At 50.5% G+C, this 20445-nt stretch overlaps 1 protein-coding gene across 2 annotated transcripts in view; it reads right to left on the minus strand.

Moving 5' to 3' along the window:
• LOC126529753 (agrin-like) overlaps positions 1 to 20445 on the minus strand; it is a 481149-nt gene that overhangs the window by 118325 nt on the left and 342379 nt on the right. The gene's annotated exons all lie outside the window — the stretch shown is intronic.

A 20445-nucleotide genomic window follows, 5' to 3' on the forward strand; every position in this document is an offset into this window, starting at 1 on the left:
CACAATAAGACCTCCCACCCTCTCGTTAATGCTATAGAATTCCTCTATGTTACCAGCTATATTCTTATTAATCAGGAATCCGACTCCTAGTTCTAGTCTCTCCGCTAAGCCCCGGTAGCACAGGACGTCTCCGCTTTTTAGCACTGTATATGCTTCTTTTGTCCTCCTAATTTCACTGAGCCCTTTTATATTCCATTTACTGCCCTCTAATTCCTCCAATAGCACTGCTAGACTCGACTCACTAGATAGTCTTCTAGCGTTAAACGTTGCCAGGCTCAGATTTCAATGGCGGCCTTTCCGGAGGTATATCTAAACACAGAATGAAACACAGAAATATCAGGTTAAATGGGACCCCGTGTTTAGTTTACAGAAGATGTTTCCAGTACAACCAGCCTGGCCGAACCTTTGGTTAGGTCCGCTACGTCGTCTCTTTTGTCTTGTTGGTGGTCGTCGTTGGTGGTCATCCCTCTCGTGGCACCGTGACATAACCTCCGGGGGCGAAAGCGCCGACCCGACACCTTCTAGATGGCGGCCACGTGGTGTGGCTCCAGATGACCCACGTGGACGATATCAGTTGACGTGAACGACGGTAAAACATCGGCTGGAGCAACATCATAAGTCACATTACTGATCTGTCGGACGACGCGGTAAGGGCCAGGGTACCGGGGGAGCAGTTCTTTCGAGTTCTTCCGAGTCCAAAGGAGGACGAGGTTGACAGCAGAGAACTGGACATCACGATGACGGTTGTCATAAAGAGACTTCTTTCTTGCCTGCGACCCATAAACGCGACGGTGGGCAATTTGGCGTGCCTGGGCGGCTGTAGCTATAGCGTCGCGAGCGTACTCAGACGGGGACTCGAAAGCAGTTGGGAGGAGCGCGTCAAAAGGCAATGTCGGGTCACGACCAAAGACGAGATAGAAGGGGGAGTAGAGAGCTGCGTCATGACATCACGAGTTATGCGCGAATATCACAAATGGAAGCGCGAAGTCCCTGTCACGATGATCTGAGGAGACATACATCGAGAGCGTATCTATAAGTGTTCGGTCCAGGCGTTCAGTGAGGCCGTTCGTTTGAGGATGGTATACTGTCGGCAACTTGTGTTTCGTGGCACAAGATCGAAGTAGATCTTCAATAACCAGGGATAAAAAGTAGCGGCCCTTGTCGGTGAAAAGCTGGCGAGGAGCTCCATGGTGTAAAATGACGTCTTGGAGCAGGAAGTCTGCGACGTCGGTAGCACAACTGGTCTAGATTGCTGGAGTGACGGAATAGCAGCTTCAATATTCCGTTGCAACGGCGATGTACTTATTTCCAGCTCTGGAGGTAGGGATAGGGCCTAACAGGTCGAGGCCAACAAGATAAAATGATTTGGTGGGTATATCGATTCGCTGTAAGGTTTTAGCCGGAAGCAAAGCAGGCTTCTTACGACGTTGGCATGGCTCGCAAGCAGCGAGATAACGTGGCACGGTACGGGAGAGTCCAGGCCAGATAAATCGTCGCCGGACACGGTCGTAGGTCCTGGAAACACCCAGATGGCGAGCAGTGGGGACATCAAGGAGTTGCGAGAGTAAAGTTGCCCGGAGATGAGAAGGAACAACTATCAGCAGTTCATGCCCTTCGGTGCGCATATTTCGGCGGTATAAGATCCCGCCCAAAATGAGGAACAAGCTGAGCAAGGAGTCTGACGGGTCAGAACGGAGGCGGCTGATGAGGTCGCGCAAGGGAGCATCACGTGCTTGCTTCTCCCTGGTGTGGGGGAAGGCGGAGAGTCTAAATATTCTAGCAGTTTCATCAATGGAGTCTGGGGCGCCGACGGGGTGCCGAGACAAACGATCGACAAACCTGGTATAGCCTACGGGACTTGCCCACTAGTGTGTAGGTGAATTCTTGAAGACGTATTGCCCAGCCACCATGACGACCCGTTGAATCCTTAAGTGTCGAGAGCCAACAGAGAGCGTGATGGTCCGTGGTGACAATAAAAGGTCGACCGTATAAGTACGGCCGGAATCACTGCACATACGAGGGCGAGGCACTCACGCTCTGTAATTGGGTGATTGCGTTCAGCGTGTGAAAGCAGGCAACTGGCGTACGCAACAACTTTGTCACGCCTACGTTTCCACTTAGCTAAAACCGCGCCAATCGCATAGCAATCGCATAGTATTATACGGACCTCTGTTGGGGCAGATGGGTCAAAGTGAGCAAAGATTGGCAGAGTAGTGATCAGGGTGATAATGAGTTGGAAGGCAGCAGCTTGGTCAGGACCCCATGAAAAGGAGACGCCTTTCGTCAGAATTTCAGTCAGAGGCCAACAATGTACGCAAAATTTCGGACAAATTGACGGAAATAAGAGCATAAGCCTACAAAGCTGCGGGCGCCTTTGAAAAGCCCGAACATTTGCGGGATCGGGGAGGACGCCAGATGAGTCGACGAGATGACCGAGAATAGTAATTTGGCGGCGACCAAAGTGGCACTTCGAAGAATTTAATTGTAGCCCTGCAGCACGGGAGACGGAGAGATTAGACGAAAGGTGTTGAAGATATTTCGCGAAGGTCGTCGAGAACACGATGACGTTGTCGAGGTAAGAAAGGCATAGAGACCACTTAAAGCTGTGCAAGAGCGTCTCCATCATGCGCTCGAAGGTGGCTGGAGTGTTGCACAAGCCGAATGGCATGACTCGAAACTGATAAAGGCCATCAGGCACAACAAATGCGGTCTTCTCACGGTCCATGTCATCGACGGCAATCAGCCAGTAACCGGGGCGCTGGTCTATCGATGAAAAATACGTCGCACCGTGCAGGTAGTCCAATGCGTCGTCTATGCGTGGCAGTGGATATACATCCTTTATGTTATCTTGTTTAGATGGAGGTAATCTATGCAGAATCGCCAGGTGCTGTCCTTCTTTTTTACCAAGGCAACAGGAGAAGCCCACGGGCTCGATGATGGTTCAATAATGTCCTTGGTAAGCATCTTAACAACCTCCTGTTGTATTACTCGGCGCTCGGCGTGTGATACGCAATAGAGCCGTCTGTGAATAGGCGGTGCATCGCCGGTGTGTATGCAATGCTGAACTAGAGAGTTCTGTCCCAAAAACCGACCGTGAAGGTAAAAAAATGTCGCAATAAGATGCGAGCCGATGACGAAGATTGTTGGTTTGTGGGGTGGGGGGTGAGGGGGTAAGTCCAGGGCTATCATGGTAATGTAGTCGTGCGCTGGAGAGGACGTGGCGGAATGAGAATTGCAGGCGACGGAAGAGTTGGAGCAAGACGGAAGAGGCGAGAGGAAAGAAAGGTCGTACTCGTGCGACGGCGACAGTGTGGCGACAGAGATCCCTTTGGGTAGTACCTGAGGGCAGAATCCGAAATTAAGGAGCGGTACGTTTTGTTAGCCGATACGGTCACTACGGTGTGAGGAAACAACACACCGTGCGAAAGTAAGGCACTCACACAGGGAGTGACGACATAGTAGCCATCCGGTTCACAGGGGTTGGGCACAGCAGTGATACAGGTCAGTACCTGCGGAGATAGACGAACAAAGTTGGCGCAACAGATCTAGAGCGGTACGGTGCTCGTAAGGTCGGTAACATCAGGGAAATCAAGTTTGACTGCACCATCCGAGCAGTCAATGGTAGCTGAGTGGGCAGAAAGAAAAATCAAGGTTAAGTATCACGTCGTGAGGGCAATGGTCAAGTACATGGAACAACGCTGATGTGTGGCGACCGGGGGCGCTGACACGAGTGACACACATTCCCAGCACAGCGGGACTTCCCCCATTAGCGACTCGTACGACGGGGGACTCGGCAGGAGTGAGTATTTCTTGAGCCGCTTCCGGAAATCAGTACTCATGACCGAGAAGTGCGCGCTGGTGTCGATCAGGGCAGTGGCAGGTAGGGCATCAACTTCAACGGCAATTAGGTTCTGATCTGTCGGCAGGGAAAGGAGACGGTTTGCAGGTCGAGAGTCCAATGCAGCGTCACCTCCAGGAGCTGCATCCGTCAGTTTTCCGGGGATGACCGGACAGAAGGGTGAGGCAACGACAAACGACGGGGCAGGAGCGAGCGAGACTGACGGTCGTCCGGCGACGACGAACAGCTCGAGCGTCTGAAGGACGCAGAAGGGCCGCGGTCATGGTATGTGGGGTAATTTGGAGCATGAAGGGCTGGCGCTGGTTCTCATTTGGGCGGTAGTAGAATGTCGAGCTTGAAAACGAGGGCTGACGATAACGGCAATAGCGAGAAATGTGCGCCACTACGGTACAATGGAAGCATATTTGCTTGTCTTATGGTGTTCGCCATTGCGCCGGATCTCGATAGCGTTGAAACGTCGATGGAGGTCGATGAAGAGGGGCAGGGCTAAACGAAGGGCGTGTTATAGAGCGCACGCGTTGAATTCCTGCGTTGGCCAGTTCTTCGCGGGCAACTGCGTGGACGAGGGAGATCGTCGATTGGGTGTCCTCAGAAGGGAGCGCGAAAGAAGATGGCAACGCAGTCTTCACTTCGCGCCGCACAAATTGGACAGCGCTATCTGTAGTGAACGATTGAAGGGCCGAATGAGCGTCTTCGCATGACGATGTAGCGGCATTGTTGGGAAGCCGCACGAAATGTCCGGCAGTGCTGGGGCTCTTTGCGCCTTCGAAACGTCGGCCCTCGCGGATAATTTTGTCTACCGTCGAGCTGTCTTTAAAAACAAACAAATTAAACGCATCATCGGTGATAGCTTTTAGAATGTGCCTCACTTTGTCGGCCTCGGGCATACTGGCATCGACGCGTCGGCAAAGAGCCAGGACATCAAGGATGTACCCAACGGACGACTAGGTAGCTGTCTGAGCGAGACAAGATAAGTCTTTCGCAGCGGCGCACTTGCAACCAGCGAGCTTGCCGAAGAGGTCGCGAAGTTTTTACTTGCGTACGTCTCAGCTAGTCAACTCTTGTTCATGTGTCAGGGTTGCAGTGTCGCGGTAGCAGTGTCGCGGATGCGCATAGCCTCGGGTCGCCGGGTGCTGACGTCGTGCTTAACCTGGTCGTCTGTCAGCATGGTAGGACGGCCAAGGACAAGCCCACTGCGGAGTTCCGTCTTGTGCAATACCCAGCACCTCCACCAAAAATGAAATGGGCAAGCTGTAAGGTTTAATGGGACCGTGTTTACTCTGCAAAAGATATTGGCGGTAGAACCAGTATGGCCGAACATTAGGTTAGCCCCACTGCGTCGTGTCTTTCGTCCTGTTGCGATCGTCGTCATTGTCCCTCTCGTGGCACCGTGACAATATATATATATATATATATATATGTATATATATTTGAATGCTAAATTATAAGTGGCTTCATATGGCCAAATCGTACGATCAATGTGCAAGCATGTGCACCAGCGAAAACATAAAAGCACAGGCAATGGGCCAAATCGCTGATGTTGACATCGGATAAGGAAAGATGGCGGTTTTAACGCGATAGCGTGATGGGCCCCGTGTACCAGAAAATCCGGTGTCGGCATTGGCGGAGTTGCCCGTGAGCGAAAATTTTCGCAAATATTAGGTATATTTACATCTCATGCCTTGCTGTATGACATGAGGTACCTGCGGGTTATATTGCCGCACCAAGCTATCACTAAATCTGCTCATACCTGTTCTTCAATTCTTGACGAAATAATTCCTTGGAATTTTGAGAATAACAGCGCACAAACAAATGTCCTGAACCAAAACACCGACAGTGGATGACTTTCATGGTAAATATTCTCAGACTTATACATTAAAAGTGTGAAACAATAACAGAAATATGAAAATGATAGAATACTTTTTTTTGGCGCGGCGGTGCACGACCTCCGGGATCGACCCACGCACGAGACAACATTTCTACCGGAAAGCTCACTTTCGTGCCTTGCGTTCAACGCCACCGTTTCCCTGTAAACATTGTGGTTACATAAGCTGCAGTTGCCGAGAAACGTTAGAAGCAATCAGAGATCTTTGACTGCTATCGCGTTCTACTCTTTAAGATGAAGCTTAAGCGTCTTCAAATTTTTTTATTGCTTATACACTACAGCTGATTAGTCCTCGAGAAGGTGTGGCCGACACATACGGTACAATCAGTAAGTAAAAGCACACTTTTTTTTCCCTTACAGGCTGGGCTTGGTTATGCACACTCGGGGTTAAGTGTATTGTCACGTGGTAGTGACGGCGAAGAAAGAAGCAGTACGGTGGAATACAAAACTAGCCTTTTATTGGGCGAACCTGTGCCCACAAAACAGGCTACACTTATAGCACAACGAAAGCGGCAAACACAGTCGGCGATCGTCGAAAATCTGATCAGCGGGTCAAGCGCGTCGGCTTTTATACAGCAATCATCGAATGTTCCAGATTAAACGTTGGGACCCGCATGCCTTCTAAAATGTTCTACACCATTCGTGTCAAGCGATGAAATCAGATAACACAACGTTCGGCGACAACAGACAGCGGGTAGAAGCATCGATAACTTTCCAGAAACTTCGGATACATACAGGCGCGTCCCGCGCTGTGCGATAACATTTGTTCGGCGGCAAAACTTGTCGCCCGATAGAGACAAGTACACGTGTCAATACCCCCCTCTTAAAAAGCATCGACCCGATGCTGCAAACAAATCAAAGTAATAAGTAAGCACTCATAGCAAAGAATAAAGCAAAATAAGGAAAGTTCGTTAGCGTCCGTAAAATGGTTTCAGACGCACCACGTGGACCACTTCAGGTCGTGCGCGACGTCGCTGTGAATGCGAAATGCCGTCTGGCACGACCTCATAGTCCAGTGCGCCAATACGTCGGATGACCTTGTAGGGTCCGAAATAGCGTCGCAATAGTTTCTCACTCAGTCCCCGTCGGCGTATCGGGGTCCATACCCAAACACGGTCGCCGGGCTGGTACTCGACGAAGCGTCGTCGGAGATTGTAGTGTCGGCTGTCGGTCCTCTGCTGGTTCTTGATTCGCAGGCGGGCGAGCTGTCGGGCTTCTTCGGCGCGCTGGAGATAGGCAGCGACGTCAAGATTCTCTTCGTCCGTTACGTGCGGCAGCATGGCGTCGAGCGTCGTCGTCGGGTCCCTGCCGTAAACCAACTTGAACGGCGTGATCTGTGTTGTTTCTTGCACCGCCGTGTTATAAGCGAATGTTACGTACGGCAGGACGGCATCCCAGGTCTTGTGTTCGACGTCGACGTACATCGCTAGCATGTCGGCGAGGGTCTTATTCAGCCGCTCCGTAAGACCATTCGTCTGCGGGTGGTAAGCCGTTGTCCTCCTGTGCCTTGTCTGACTGTATTTCAGAATGGCTTGGGTGAGCTCCGCTGTAAAGGCCGTTCCTCGGTCGGTGATGAGGACTTCTGGGGCGCCATGTCGCAGCAGGATGTTTTCGACAAAGAATTTCGCCACTTCGGCTGCGCTACCTTTCGGCAGTGCTTTTGTTTCAGCGAAGCGGGTGAGGTAGTCCGTCGCCACGACGATCCACTTATTTCCGGTTATTGACGTCGGAAAGGGTCCCAGCAAGTCCATCCCGATCTGCTGGAATGGTCGGCAAGGAGGCTCGATTGGCTGTAGTAATCCGGCTGGCCTTGTCGGCGGTGTCTTGCGTCGCTGACAGTCTCGGCATGTTCTGACATAACGGGTGACGTCGGCGGTCAGGCGCGGCCAATAATACTTTTCTTGTATCCTCGATAGTGTGCGGGAAAATCCGAGGTGTCCAGCGGTCGGATCGTCATGTAGGGCATGCAATACTTCTGGACGAAGTCCTGACGGGACAACAAGAAGGTAATTGGCGCGGACTGGCGAGAAGTTCTTCTTCACGAGTAGACTGTCTTGAAGCGTGAAGGAAGATAATCCGCGCTTAAATGCCCTGGGGACAACGTCGGTGTGCCCTTCCAAATAATCGACGAGGCCTTTAAGTTCCGGGTCCGCTCGTTGTTGTTCAGCGAAGTCTTCCGCGCTTATTATTCCAAGGAAGGCGTCGTCATCCTCGTCATCTTGCGGCGGCGGGTCAATGGGGGCGCGTGATAGGCAATCGGCGTCTGAGTGTTTTCGTCCGGACTTGTATGTTACAGTGATGTCGTATTCTTGTAGTCTGAGGCTCCACCGTGCCAGCCGTCCTGAGGGATCCTTTAAATTCGCTAGCCAACACAAGGCGTGATGGTCGCTGACGACTTTGAATGGCCTGCCATATAGGTAAGGGCGAAATTTCGCTGTAGCCCAAACGATGGCGAGGCATTCCTTTTCGGTTGTAGAATAATTGCCTTCCGCTTTTGACAACGACCGGCTAGCGTAAGCTATCACGTGTTCATGTCCATCTTTTCTCTGGACCAGGACGGCGCCGAGGCCTAGGCTACTGGCGTCAGTGTGGATTTCGGTATCGGCGTGCTCGTCGAAGTGCGCAAGTACGGGCGGCGACTGCATGCGTCGTTGGAGTTCTTGAAATGCCTCGGCCTGCGGAGTTTCCCACTTGAACTCAACATCACATTTAGTTAGACGTGTCAACGGCTCGGCGATGCGTGAAAAGTCCTTGACAAAGCGCCTGTAGTAGGCACACATTCCAAGGAATCTACGCACTGCCTTCTTGTCGGTGGGCTGCGGGAACTTTGCGATGGCAGCTGTTTTCTGAGGGTCGGGGCGTACTCCGGATTTACTGATGACGTGGCCTAGGAACAAAAGCTCGTCGTAAGCGAAGCGGCATTTTTCTGGCTTCAGAGTGAGCCCTGATGTCTTGATGGCCTCTAGTACTGTGGCAAGCCGCCTAAGGTGATCGTCGAAATTTCCGGCGAATACAACGACGTCATCCAAGTATACGAGACAGGTCTGCCACTTCAATCCTGCTAAAACCGTGTCCATCACGCGCTGGAACGTTGCAGGCGCCGAGCACAGTCCGAATGGCATAACCTTGAACTCGTAGAGGCCGTCTGGGGTGATGAAGGCGGTCTTTTCGCGATCTCTTTCGTCGACTTCTATTTGCCAATAGCCAGACTTTAGGTCCATGGACGAGAAGTATTTAGCGTTGCAGAGCCGATCCAATGCGTCGTCTATCCGTGGGAGGGGGTATACGTCCTTCTTCGTGATCTTGTTCAGGCGACGATAATCGACGCAGAAACGTAGGGTTCCGTCCTTTTTCTTTACCAGAACAACAGGGGATGCCCACGGGCTTTTCGACGGCTGGATGATGTCGTCGCGCAGCATTTCGTCGACTTGTTCTCTTATAGCTTCACGTTCTCGCGCCGAAACTCGGTAAGGGCTCTGACGGAGTGGGCGAGCGCATTCTTCGGTGATTATGCGATGCTTGGCGACTGGTGTTTGTCGAAGCCTCGATGACGTCGAAAAGCAGCTTTTGTATCGTCGGAGCAGACTTCTGAGCTGCTGTTGCTTAATCATAGGGAGATTTGGATTAATGTCGTAGTCTGGTTCGGGAACCATGGTCGTCGGGGTAGATGCGGCGGAATCCGAGAGGACAAACGCATTACTTGTTTCCAGAATTTCCTCGATGTACGCGATCGTCGTGCCCTTGTTGATGTGCTTGAACTCCTGGCTGAAGTTTGTCAGCAACACTTCAGTTTTCCCTCCATGCAGTCGAGCGATCCCTCTTGCGACGCAAATTTCATGGTCTAGCAGTAGACGTTGGTCGCCTTCGATGACGCCTTCTACGTCAGCGGGAGTTTCGGTGCTGACCGAAATAACGATGCTGCAGCGAGGCGGGACGCTCACTTGATCTTCGAGCACACTCAAGGCGTGGTGACTACGAGGGTTCTCCGGCGGCATTCCTTTATCTTCCGACAGCGTTACTGACTTCGACTTCAGGTTGATGATTGCGCCGTGTTGGTCCAGGAAGTCCATACCGAGAATGACGTCTCGTGAACACTGTTGGAGGATAACGAAGGTGGCAGGGTAAGTCCGGTCATGAATGGTTATTCTTGCCGTGCAGATCCCAGTCGGCGTGATGAGGTGTCCTCCAGCGGTGCGAATCTGAGGGCCTTCCCATGCGGTCTTAACTTTCTTCAACTGGGCGGCGATGTGTCCACTCATTACGGAGTAATCGGCCCCTGTGTCGACTAAGGCAGTGACTGCGTGGCCGTCGAGAAGCACGTCGAGGTCGGTGGTTCTTTGTCTGGCGTTGCAGTTGGGTCTTGGCGTCGGATCACGGCTGCGTCGTGTTGAACTGAAGCGGGAACGTCGCGTCGTCAAATCGTCTTTCGTCGGTGTAGTCTTGGCTTCCCGACTTCTTCGGGACGGCGGCGTGTCGTCTTTAGGTCGTCGAGATGGTTTCTTCGTCGTCTTCGTCGGCGGCGGAGGATCTTCGTCAGTTCGACGAACAGCAACCGCACCTCCATCGGTTGCTGCTTTTAGTTTTCCGGGTATGGGCTCGCAGAGCGGCCCCGGGCTGGGCCAGTGTATGGACGGCGCTGTGGCGACAGGTAGCGGCCTGGTGACGGCGAACGGGACGGTCGTCGAGAGTTCCACTGAGTGGCGGCTAGGTAATCGGCAATGTCACGTGGGCGCTCCCCAAGCTGTGGACGCGGCGCGTTGACGGCGAACCCTCTCAGTCCCATGTCGCGGTATGGGCATCGGCGGTACACATGGCCGGCTTCTCCGCAGTGATAGCAGAGCGGGCGGTGGTCGGGGGCTCGCCAAATGTCCGTCTTCCTCGCATAGGTGCGCTGGGCGACGGGTGGACGCGCTGGCGGCGGCGGCGGTGGACGACGGAATTGCGGTGTTGCAGGACCTTGGCGCGGTCGCGCAGGGGGGCCTTGACGGCGGGCGACGGCGGCGGCGTAGGTCATTGCTTCCGGCTGCGGTGGTTCTGGTTGCACCTCAGGAACTCCAAGGGATCGGTGCACCTCTTCCTTCACGATGTCGGCGATAGAGGCCACTTGAGGCTGTGACGAAGGCAAGACCTTGCGCAGTTCTTCGCGCACAATGGCCCTGATGGTCTCGCGCAGATCGTCCGTGGCCAGTGATTGAATTCCTGCGTAGTGGGTAGAGCTTGTGCGGCGGTTGAATTGCCGGTTCCGCATTTCGAGTGTCTTCTCAATGCCGGTGGCCTCGCGAAGGAACTCTGCTACGGTCGTCGGTGGGCTTCGTACCATTGCGCCGAAAAGTTCTTCCTTCACGCCACGCATGAGAAGGCGGACTTTCTTCTCTTCTGGCATATCCGGGTCGGCGTGGCGGAACAGGCGGTTCATTTCTTCCGTGAATATGGCGACGTTCTCGTTAGGTAGCTGCACTCGGGCGTCCAGCATAGCTTCGGCCCTTTCCTTGCGCACGACGCTTGTAAAGGTGCGCAGGAAGCCGGTACGGAACAGGTCCCATGTTGTCAATGTCGACTCCCTGTTCTCGAACCACGTTCTGGCGGCGTCTTCTAGGGCGAAGTATACATGCCGCAGCTTGTCGTCGGAGTCCCAGTTGTTGAATGTCGCGATCCGTTCGTAGGTTTCCAGCCATGATTCCGGGTCTTCAAATGTTGAACCGCGGAACGTTGGAGGCTCCCTGGGCTGCTGCAGCACGATGGGGGACGCTGGGGCTGCCATTGGGGCTTCCGTGGCCACAATCTTCTTGGTCTTCTCAGGTAGAAGTCCGTGCTCCGGGGGCAGCTGTTGAATACGGCGGCTTGCTCGATGTTCCGGGACGGCGCTGGTGTTGTCTTTGCGGTCCGGGCTTGTATTACGGCTTGTCGGGGGCGTCCGGTACATGGACGTAAAGCACCTCCACCAGATGTCACGTGGTAGTGACGGCGAAGAAAGAAGCAGTACGGTGGAATACAAAACTAGCCTTTTATTGGGCGAACCTGTGCCCACAAAACAGGCTACACTTATAGCACAACGAAAGCGGCAAACACAGTCGGCGATCGTCGAAAATCTGATCAGCGGGTCAAGCGCGTCGGCTTTTATACAGCAATCATCGAATGTTCCAGATTAAACGTTGGGACCCGCATGCCTTCTAAAATGTTCTACACCATTCGTGTCAAGCGATGAAATCAGATAACACAACGTTCGGCGACAACAGACAGCGGGTAGAAGCATCGATAACTTTCCAGAAACTTCGGATACATACAGGCGCGTCCCGCGCTGTGCGATAACATTTGTTCGGCGGCAAAACTTGTCGCCCGATAGAGACAAGTACACGTGTCAGTATTAATGAACGCCCGGGCTTAGTGACACGGGCCCGGGGTGGGCCCTGGCTTAGAATCAGGGGCCCAGGCTGGGCTCAGGCTTCATAAAACTTGCCCGGGTCGGGCCTAGGGCGGCAAAATCAGGCCCGTGCCATGCTCTACAGTATCCTACCTATACTTAAAAAGGAAGAAATCAACCAAACAAAAAAGGCATAAAAAAAAACACAATTGCTAGCACCGAGCTTTCTTAACCACTATAGAGAACTTTGTTTTTGTACGCCTGCATTGTTTGTGATCTCCTTGCTTATCTGCTACAAAACTTCCAATCACCTCTTACTAATCTCCTATTGCGGACATGTTTACTTTCTACCTGCTCTCGCTGAACCCAAGAGTATCAAGGAGGCCAGAGGTGCCTAAATCGACCACTGGTCAGATATCTTCACATTCTCGTAAAACATGCTCCATCGTATCCCCAGCTTTACCGATGCAAGCACATGCTTCTTGTTCCTTGTTGTATCTCGCTTTATATGTATGCGTTCTAATGCATAGTGATCCAACTTCGAAAAATAAAGAACTTCCTTTTGAGCTATCCTAAGATGTTTCTTTCCTGATTTGGTTATTTCTTCTTAGGTAGATACTGAAAGGAGGTTTCTTTTTGCCATTGCCGCCACCGATGAGATTGTCTCAGCATCTCTGACTTTGCGTTTGTACATTCTTTGTTGCCATGTTACTTACGATACCAGTCGCATGCTTGCAGTAAGCTTCGTAGTTCCTTTCCTCCAGTGTGAATCAATGATTTTTCTGTACAAATGTGTGAACACTCCAGCGGCCCATTTATTATCTTCAATGTTTCTAAATCGTTGTTCAAAATCAATATTGCCCTGGGCTTCTCTCACTTCGAAATTTGTGCAGGCCATATCACACTGCACAATTTCATTTGTAGTGTTTTTGTGAGCACCCAAAGCGAGGCGGCTCACCGACCTTTGGTTGCTGTCGAGTCCTTATTGTACCCCTCACTTCAAGCAAACAACAGAATTTCCAAATATAAGTCCCGGAACCATTACAGCTTTTCACATACTCCGGAGCACCTCGTACCTAGATCGCTCTGGCTGAGGCGAGCGTCATCTGGTGGTGTTACAAGAAGCCCAGCAAGAAGCCCAACAAGACCATCACAACGCCCGGAAAGTAAGTGTCGGGAGAAGAGGCAAAGATAGTTTCACTTTAAAAAGCAGCGCACTCTTCTTCTCAAAACAGTCGGACGCCACGCTAGGAGAGACGACGTGTCAGCCGTGGTCTTCGAAAGACACTTGGGCACAAAAAGACCAGCCCCGGAAATATGCCTCACCACAAGAAAGAAAAAAAAAGCATATTGAAATCGTGACACAACGTCACGTTGGCGCTCGTCTACAATGTAGGAGAATGAAATGCTACTGGCGACGCTGGTCGAGGCAACGGAAGAGCCTCTGCTGCAAGGAGGCTTGCTCGCCACCATGCAAAATTGCTTCACAGCATCTCGCTGTGTCTGTATCGGCTCCCTTACTAAGCCGAAAAAAAAAATTGCGCACTCAGACGCTGCCTGAGCAGCCCTTAACATGCCAGCCAAAACTATCAGCGTGGCGATGAGTGGCCCTTTAAGTATTGCCTCATTCCGGAGGCTGCGTCTAAAGGTACGCCCTCACTAGCGACAGAAACGCGCGCGACACGCCGCACGCGCCGAGCGCCCGCGCGGCAGACGCACGCAGGCAAGTCCACAGTCGCGGTTTGCGGCACGCGGAAACGGCCCGTGGAGTCCCGCGTTGTCTCGTTCCATTCGATACTTCTCGTGACAACGCGCACTCCGATCTGCCCATTTCGTGTTCCATCGGAAGTGTCTGTGTTTCGCCACTGCCGGCCACGCACAGGCATGTCGGATACGGACGAGGAGCTACTGGTGACTGCGAAAACTATAATACTTATTTGTTCTTTACTTGTGCGACGCCGACGTGCCAGAAAGCGGCCGAGAAAGTTTTGGGTGCGGTACAGGGACACTGAGGGCAAATTACTCACCTGTCATGCCAAATTGCTGTCCAATAATGTGCTAGCGGTTGGCGTGCAGCTCGTTGTCCGACGTTCGATTTGTCATAGAGGTACGCATATCCGCGAACGCGTGCGTCTATTTGTCGTACAAAAATCCCTCACGTGACCTGATCGTAGGTGCCTAGGGAAAGCATCGTTTAAGGATTTTTGAGAAGGCGCGATGCTGGCGCCGAGCGACGCCGTGGCGTGTTCGTTCTCTGGACCGCGCGTTGTTCAACACTGCTCATGTGATTTTACGTGCGTTGCTTGTGTGTTGGTTGTAGGTTCTGTGTTACTTGGCGGAACGCCGTGAGTAGTGGCGGTGCGGCAGTGCGGCTTTGGCCTCGGTGAGCTCTGGTAGTACAGAATCTGCGTTGTGTGACCCGTGCTTTCTAGAGAACCCGGCGGTGGTGACAATTGAAATATCGAAGTGGCCTAGCGCTTCGGCAGCGAAGTTATGCGAACCGCGATGTGGCGTCGCCGTGTCCGACTTTGCTTAACGGACATCGAGGGATGTGCTGCTCGCTGCAAGTCATGTAAATGCAACTGCGTCGACCGCCCACTGTTCACCGCTGAGTGCGTGTTTGCTGTGCTGTGCTGTGCTGGAAACGAGTGGTGCAGCCGTGCAGAGGAGGTGGCGAAGGAGCAGAGTGGCTTAGGGGCTCCGTTTGCGTGTTCACAGACATGTGCTCCCGTCTTCGTCTCGGCGGCTGTCGCGGGATTGTGGTGTGCTAGCTCCTTGCCTAGTATGAAGTTTACGACGCTAACACACAGCATGTTCACGTTTTTCCGCGCTATATGTCATTTGCATGACGGCCGAGTTGAAAACGAGACGTATGTCTGTGTTCTTTGCGTTTGTGTGTTGTAAATTACGTTCTATTATGGAAGTTCTGGGAGTCTTATTACGCAATGAGTGCGAACGTAAACATAAACACGTGTCTGTGTGAATCAGCTACCGTATGTTGCGACGCTCTTCCGTGTGGTAGACTGATGCATGGTGCGATTTTATTGCTGTACTGTTGTAAAAACCACTTGTTTATTCACTCAATAATGATGTACGGCTTCTTCGCCGGAGTACATTTTAGTTACGCGGTGAAGCATACTATAAAGTGGGAGGGGGCCGCTATCAGCCAGCATAGTATGTCCACTTAGGCGACCTCAGAGGCCGCGGGTGCGCGAGTGTATAATTACAGAACTCTTATTATGTCCAGTGACAGTGGCCCCTTTTCACTTTTAGTATGTTTCACCGCAGTACATTGCTTAGGCGTCACCGCGAAATATTAGTGTATTGCGAGAAAGATAATCGTAAAAAGCCTAATTATGCAACGTTTCTTTTGTAGCTTGCTACACCGCAGTACAGGGGTGTAAATAAGCATCATGCAGTAAAGCATACTAAGAGTGGAAGGGGCACATAGGTTTACACTGCTCATTATTTTCAGTTGTGACATAATTTGCAAGTGCATCTATGCTCGTGGTAAGCTTCATTGACAATTCTTTGTACATTACAAATTAATATTGCAGGGAAGCTTACTAAAGCACATTCGCCATTATGGTACGTGTTATTCACCTTCAATGCAGGAACACAATGCGGATTCTTGCCCCTGCTTTGGCTGGACTGCACATGCTCTTTGAGAAATGATTCATTTCATTTATTCATTCTTTAAGCACGAGACCTAGCAATGGGTAGCCCAAATATATATTTGAGAACACCAAAACGAATTCAGCAGTAAGAAGCTAAAGGGTTGTTTCGGTGTAGAGCAGTGGCCAAGTCCGGATATGAAAGAGGAGGAAGAAAAGCCGAGTCTTTCCACTTCAACACTGGAAGGAACAACTCCCACAAATAAATACGACTTTTACTAATTTTACTTTTGAAGATTACCGACTTGCATTGGCAATTGTTCAACAAACGCTGCATGAAGTAAGCTTCCTGCGCATATTTCACCAGCTACTGCATCATTGTTTCACATTACGAGTGAAACTGCAATTTTCTTTATGCCACAACTTGCCCACTTTTGTGTTTTGCAGTAGGATGTTAGCAGTGCTATTAAGGCACTTAAATACTCATGCATAGTAGTAGAGAGAAAAAAAAAGTAAGAAAGCAGTGGCTTTTCGTGCGTAGGCTATGCATACACCTGGTGCTTTTATGGTCATTTTTTCCCTATCCGCTAAACCATTCTAAACAAGAAAAGTTTATACAGAATTATTGTGCAAAGTCAGACCACAACTAAACCACAGGTATCATTGGTAAGCAAAGTATATTTATTCGGTGACATTTTCTGCAGCCCTGCTATTGGGCTTTCCTTCCTTCATTTTCACCTGTGCAGATTCATTAAGAAGTGATGAGACAGTTTGACAATTTTAATCGCTGAAAGCCTTAACGAAGCCTTTTTCGGGTTGTTTATTCTTGGTTTCAGACTCTGCACATTGCATTTAAGGCGTGTTTTCTGTGTTTGTTGCTTTTTCTTTATGGGTAGGGCATGTCAACATTTTTTACACCATGTCAAGTATGTGGTGCCATAGACTGTTCTTAGATGGAGTCTTGCCCTTTCATTCTGTACAATATGATGTCGTTTTTTTTTTTTGTGTCCAAGGCCATTTTACAGCGTGATTGTAGCATTTTGCTAAGTTTTGCCTCTGTCACCCAAGCTTGAAACATTGCTACCCACTGCTGGTGGCATGACTCATGTGACATTTCTGTTTCAATAAAAGGAAGTCTCACTTATCCTGTGCACTGGTTCTCTCTTTGAATTGCAATTTGTTGCCTATATTTGCTCTTTTGTTGCATTTCAGATTAGGAATGGCTATCATAATTGACATTTAACCATATTGCACACAATGTGGATGATATGTAATTGCTATTTATGGCCACCATAAATATAATAGAAGTTAATAATTCAAGAATAGTGCCTTTTCATGGTGATGCAGCCATGAATTGTGGCTATAAGGTACCAGCACTGCAGGTAGCACTGCTTGTGCAGAATATAGTTCAACTCTGCTGCTTACAAACATCATTGTTTTAATCTGCATTTATAGAGCTCCAGTTTCTGTGAACAACGCACATCTGGTGGAAGAGTGGCTTGCACCTGCAGTCGGGTCCAATTAATAGCAAAATTTCTGCCCGTTTTCATGTTATTAGCATATTAGTAAAGGCAGTCGTTTTTATAGTAGCCTGGTTGCCCAGTGTAGAAGCCGCTGCAGGGTGTCAGGATCTCATACACATCTTCAGCTTTGCAGGGGACACAGCATCTGGCACATAGTTTGTCACAGGCCATGTATTCGGGGCAAGTTGAGTTTACTCACTAGCAAAGGGAAAACCAAGCTTGTTGGATATGAAGTAAACCGCCTGTATACTCAGTGGCCTTCTTCATATCGTGTGACATATGTGGTTATAGCGACCCTTGTTTTAAGCACTTCTTGTCCAGCAGCAGTCGTTTGCTTTTGAAACACTCAGGGTAGCTTTCAGCAAGCTGGACAGGAATAACACTGAAAAACCAGCAGATGTTAATTGTCGCACTTATCATGCGAAGCTTCGTACAGTATGATGAGGGTGTTCCTCAAGGCCTTGTAGCACATGTCACGAGTTTGGAGGAACATGATTTATAGCACTTTTTTGATTGCATGCTATAGGTTTAGCAGGTGTGGCCATGGTTGAAGTGCAGTGCAAGGTCAAGAAAACATATCTATGAGCAGCACCCTGGTAAAGGAGACTCTGGGAAAACTAGTGGGAAGCCTGTTGAACATCAGGTTGACCCACTTGCTGGCTCCATCAGGTAAAGTGTGATAAAGAGAAGGAAGTCATCAACACGTCAGAAGGTTTTTACATCCAAACACTGTGCTAAGGCCATAACATGCCAACAAGTCTTAGTGCGCAGGCTATGCATGACCAACTACATATGCCTTCTGTTCGGACATTGCTCATTGTAACTAACAAGGATGGAGTGGACAAAAAAAGAACAGCAGCTCCATTAATTTGGTTTCACTGGTATCAACAGTGTTTTCTAAGTGTACATTGCCATACTCCCCAATGGCTTCTTGGGTGACATCAGCACGGACCAGCTTGAGGCAAGGGGTAATAGACGTCTTTACAAGCTAAACATGCATGCATGCATGGAGAGCACATTGTGTCCAAAAAGTAGGCACTTCACAGGGGCACTGGAGAAGGAACAGATTATTAACAGTGGGCAAAGACAAGCTACTAAACACCCAACACTGTTGCATGTAACGACCTCTGAAACAATCTCTCTTAAAGAGGAAATTATTTTTGTGCATCCATAAAGAGGGCAGATGGGCAAAGCCCCTTCAGTAATGCTGCCAGCTTCAAAAGCCCACTTTGCACATCCTGAATGCTTCCTTACTATTTTGCTGGGTGCAAGCATTCTACTGTCCAAAAGCTGTCATTGAGAGCACTGCTGGTTTGGTGGCAATACAGTTAAGAAGCGATTGCAACAAAGCTCCTTCCCTAGTTGGCCTGGATGCTCACGGTGCTTATGAAGCAGCACCATGAGGCAAGCAAGGTGAACGAATGCCTCGAAGCCCTTGTTTGTTTATCACACTGTTCTGTTAGTAACAACCATGAGACTTGAAACCAATAAGCTCAAGTTCGGCACTCGCGTGGTTACTGCGGAGGATCCATAAAAAGCACAAAAACAGAAAACTTAGGGAGAGGATAAAGCACCATTTAACACTTAGTATTGCTGCAGCCCACCCCCTTCTTTTATTTTGTCTGGTCGTGCTACATCTTTTTACTATATATAGGCATGAACTTAGGTGATGTTCCCAATCAGTGTCCAATTTTTATATACACTACGTGCTGGTTCAAAGAGGCTCGAAACACTGCAACGGAAGCGTCAAGTAGAAAAGGTGCCTGGAAGAAAAAAAACGCTGTGCTGCGACCATCTCGGCAACATCTTGTCCCCTTAATAAAAATTGTGCTATCACATCACTTCATACTAGGCAAGGAGCTAGCACACCACAATCTCGCGACAGCAGCTAATGAGACCAAGACGGGAGCACATGTCTGTGAATTCGCAAACGGAGCCCCTAAGCCACTCTGCTACTCCGCCACCCCCTCTGCACGGCTGCACCACTCGTTTCAAGCACAGCACACCAAACACACATTCAGCGCTGAACAGTGGGCGGTCGACGCAGTTGCATTTATATGACTTGCAGCGAGCAGCACATCCCTCGATGTCCGCTAAGCAAAGTCGGACACGGCGACGCCACATCGCGGTTCGCTGCCAAGGCGCTAGGCCACTTAATTATTTCAATTGTCACCACCGCCGGGTTCTCAAGAAAGCACGGGTCACACAAGGCAGATTCTGTACTGCCAGAGCTCACCGAGGCCAAAGCCGCACTGCCGCACCACCACTACTCACGGCTTTCCGCCAATAACACAGAACCTACAACCAACACACAAGCAACGCACGTAACAATCACATGAGCAATGTTGAACAACGCGCGGTCCAGAGAACGATCACGCCGAGGACGAACACGCCACGGCGTCGCTCGACGCCAGCATCGCGCCTTCTCAAAAATCCCTAAATGATGCTGTCCCTAGGCACCTAGGATCAGGTCACGTGAGGGATTTTTGTACGACAAATAGACGCACGCTCCGCGAACGGATTCCAAGAACGCCTCCATTGCGAGGCGACTTCGTCGACGGCTCGGTGGTGGTGTGGGACGGCTTGACAAAAACAACCCCCTTGACTGGAAATGGCCTCTGAGTTTGTACGGCGCGCGTGTCACTGTTCAATCTCAGAGCCCATAGATTATGATTCTTTGCTTATGCGACAGGTAGCGTCACAACACCGCGGCTCGCTTCTTATTGGTGCTCGTCTTGCGGCTGCCGCGAAAAAAAATGTGTCTCGCACCCACTCGCGCGTTTCCAGCGCGTTGCTGCCTCTTTTCGTGAATCTTGCCGCGCGAGTTTTTGTCGCTAGCGTGGACGTACCTTTAGAACGGCGGCCGGATGTGTGCGGAGAAGCGGGTGATGGCAAATCGTGTTTGACAACATCGATGCTAGAGGAGGACAGAATGGCCCGTTTTGTTGTCGGTACTACATGATACTACGTAGAACGTTTGATGTGCAGTTCCCGCGAGATATGAGTAAGTGTTAAACTGGTTTGCAGTGAATAATCACAAAGGGTACACTATGAATACAGCGCTTCCGCAAACAACTTCGTCGCCTTGAAACGCGGCTGGAAACAAAACAACAGGAAAAAATACACAACGCACTTTTTTTTAGTTAGCTTGCTACGAACGCTTCAATAAATTCGTTGGCACGTCATTAGCCAGAGACCAGGAC

The sequence above is a fragment of the Dermacentor andersoni genome, chromosome 9 (assembly GCF_023375885.2).
Source record: "Dermacentor andersoni chromosome 9, qqDerAnde1_hic_scaffold, whole genome shotgun sequence".
Classification (NCBI taxonomy): Eukaryota; Metazoa; Arthropoda; class Arachnida; order Ixodida; family Ixodidae; genus Dermacentor; species Dermacentor andersoni.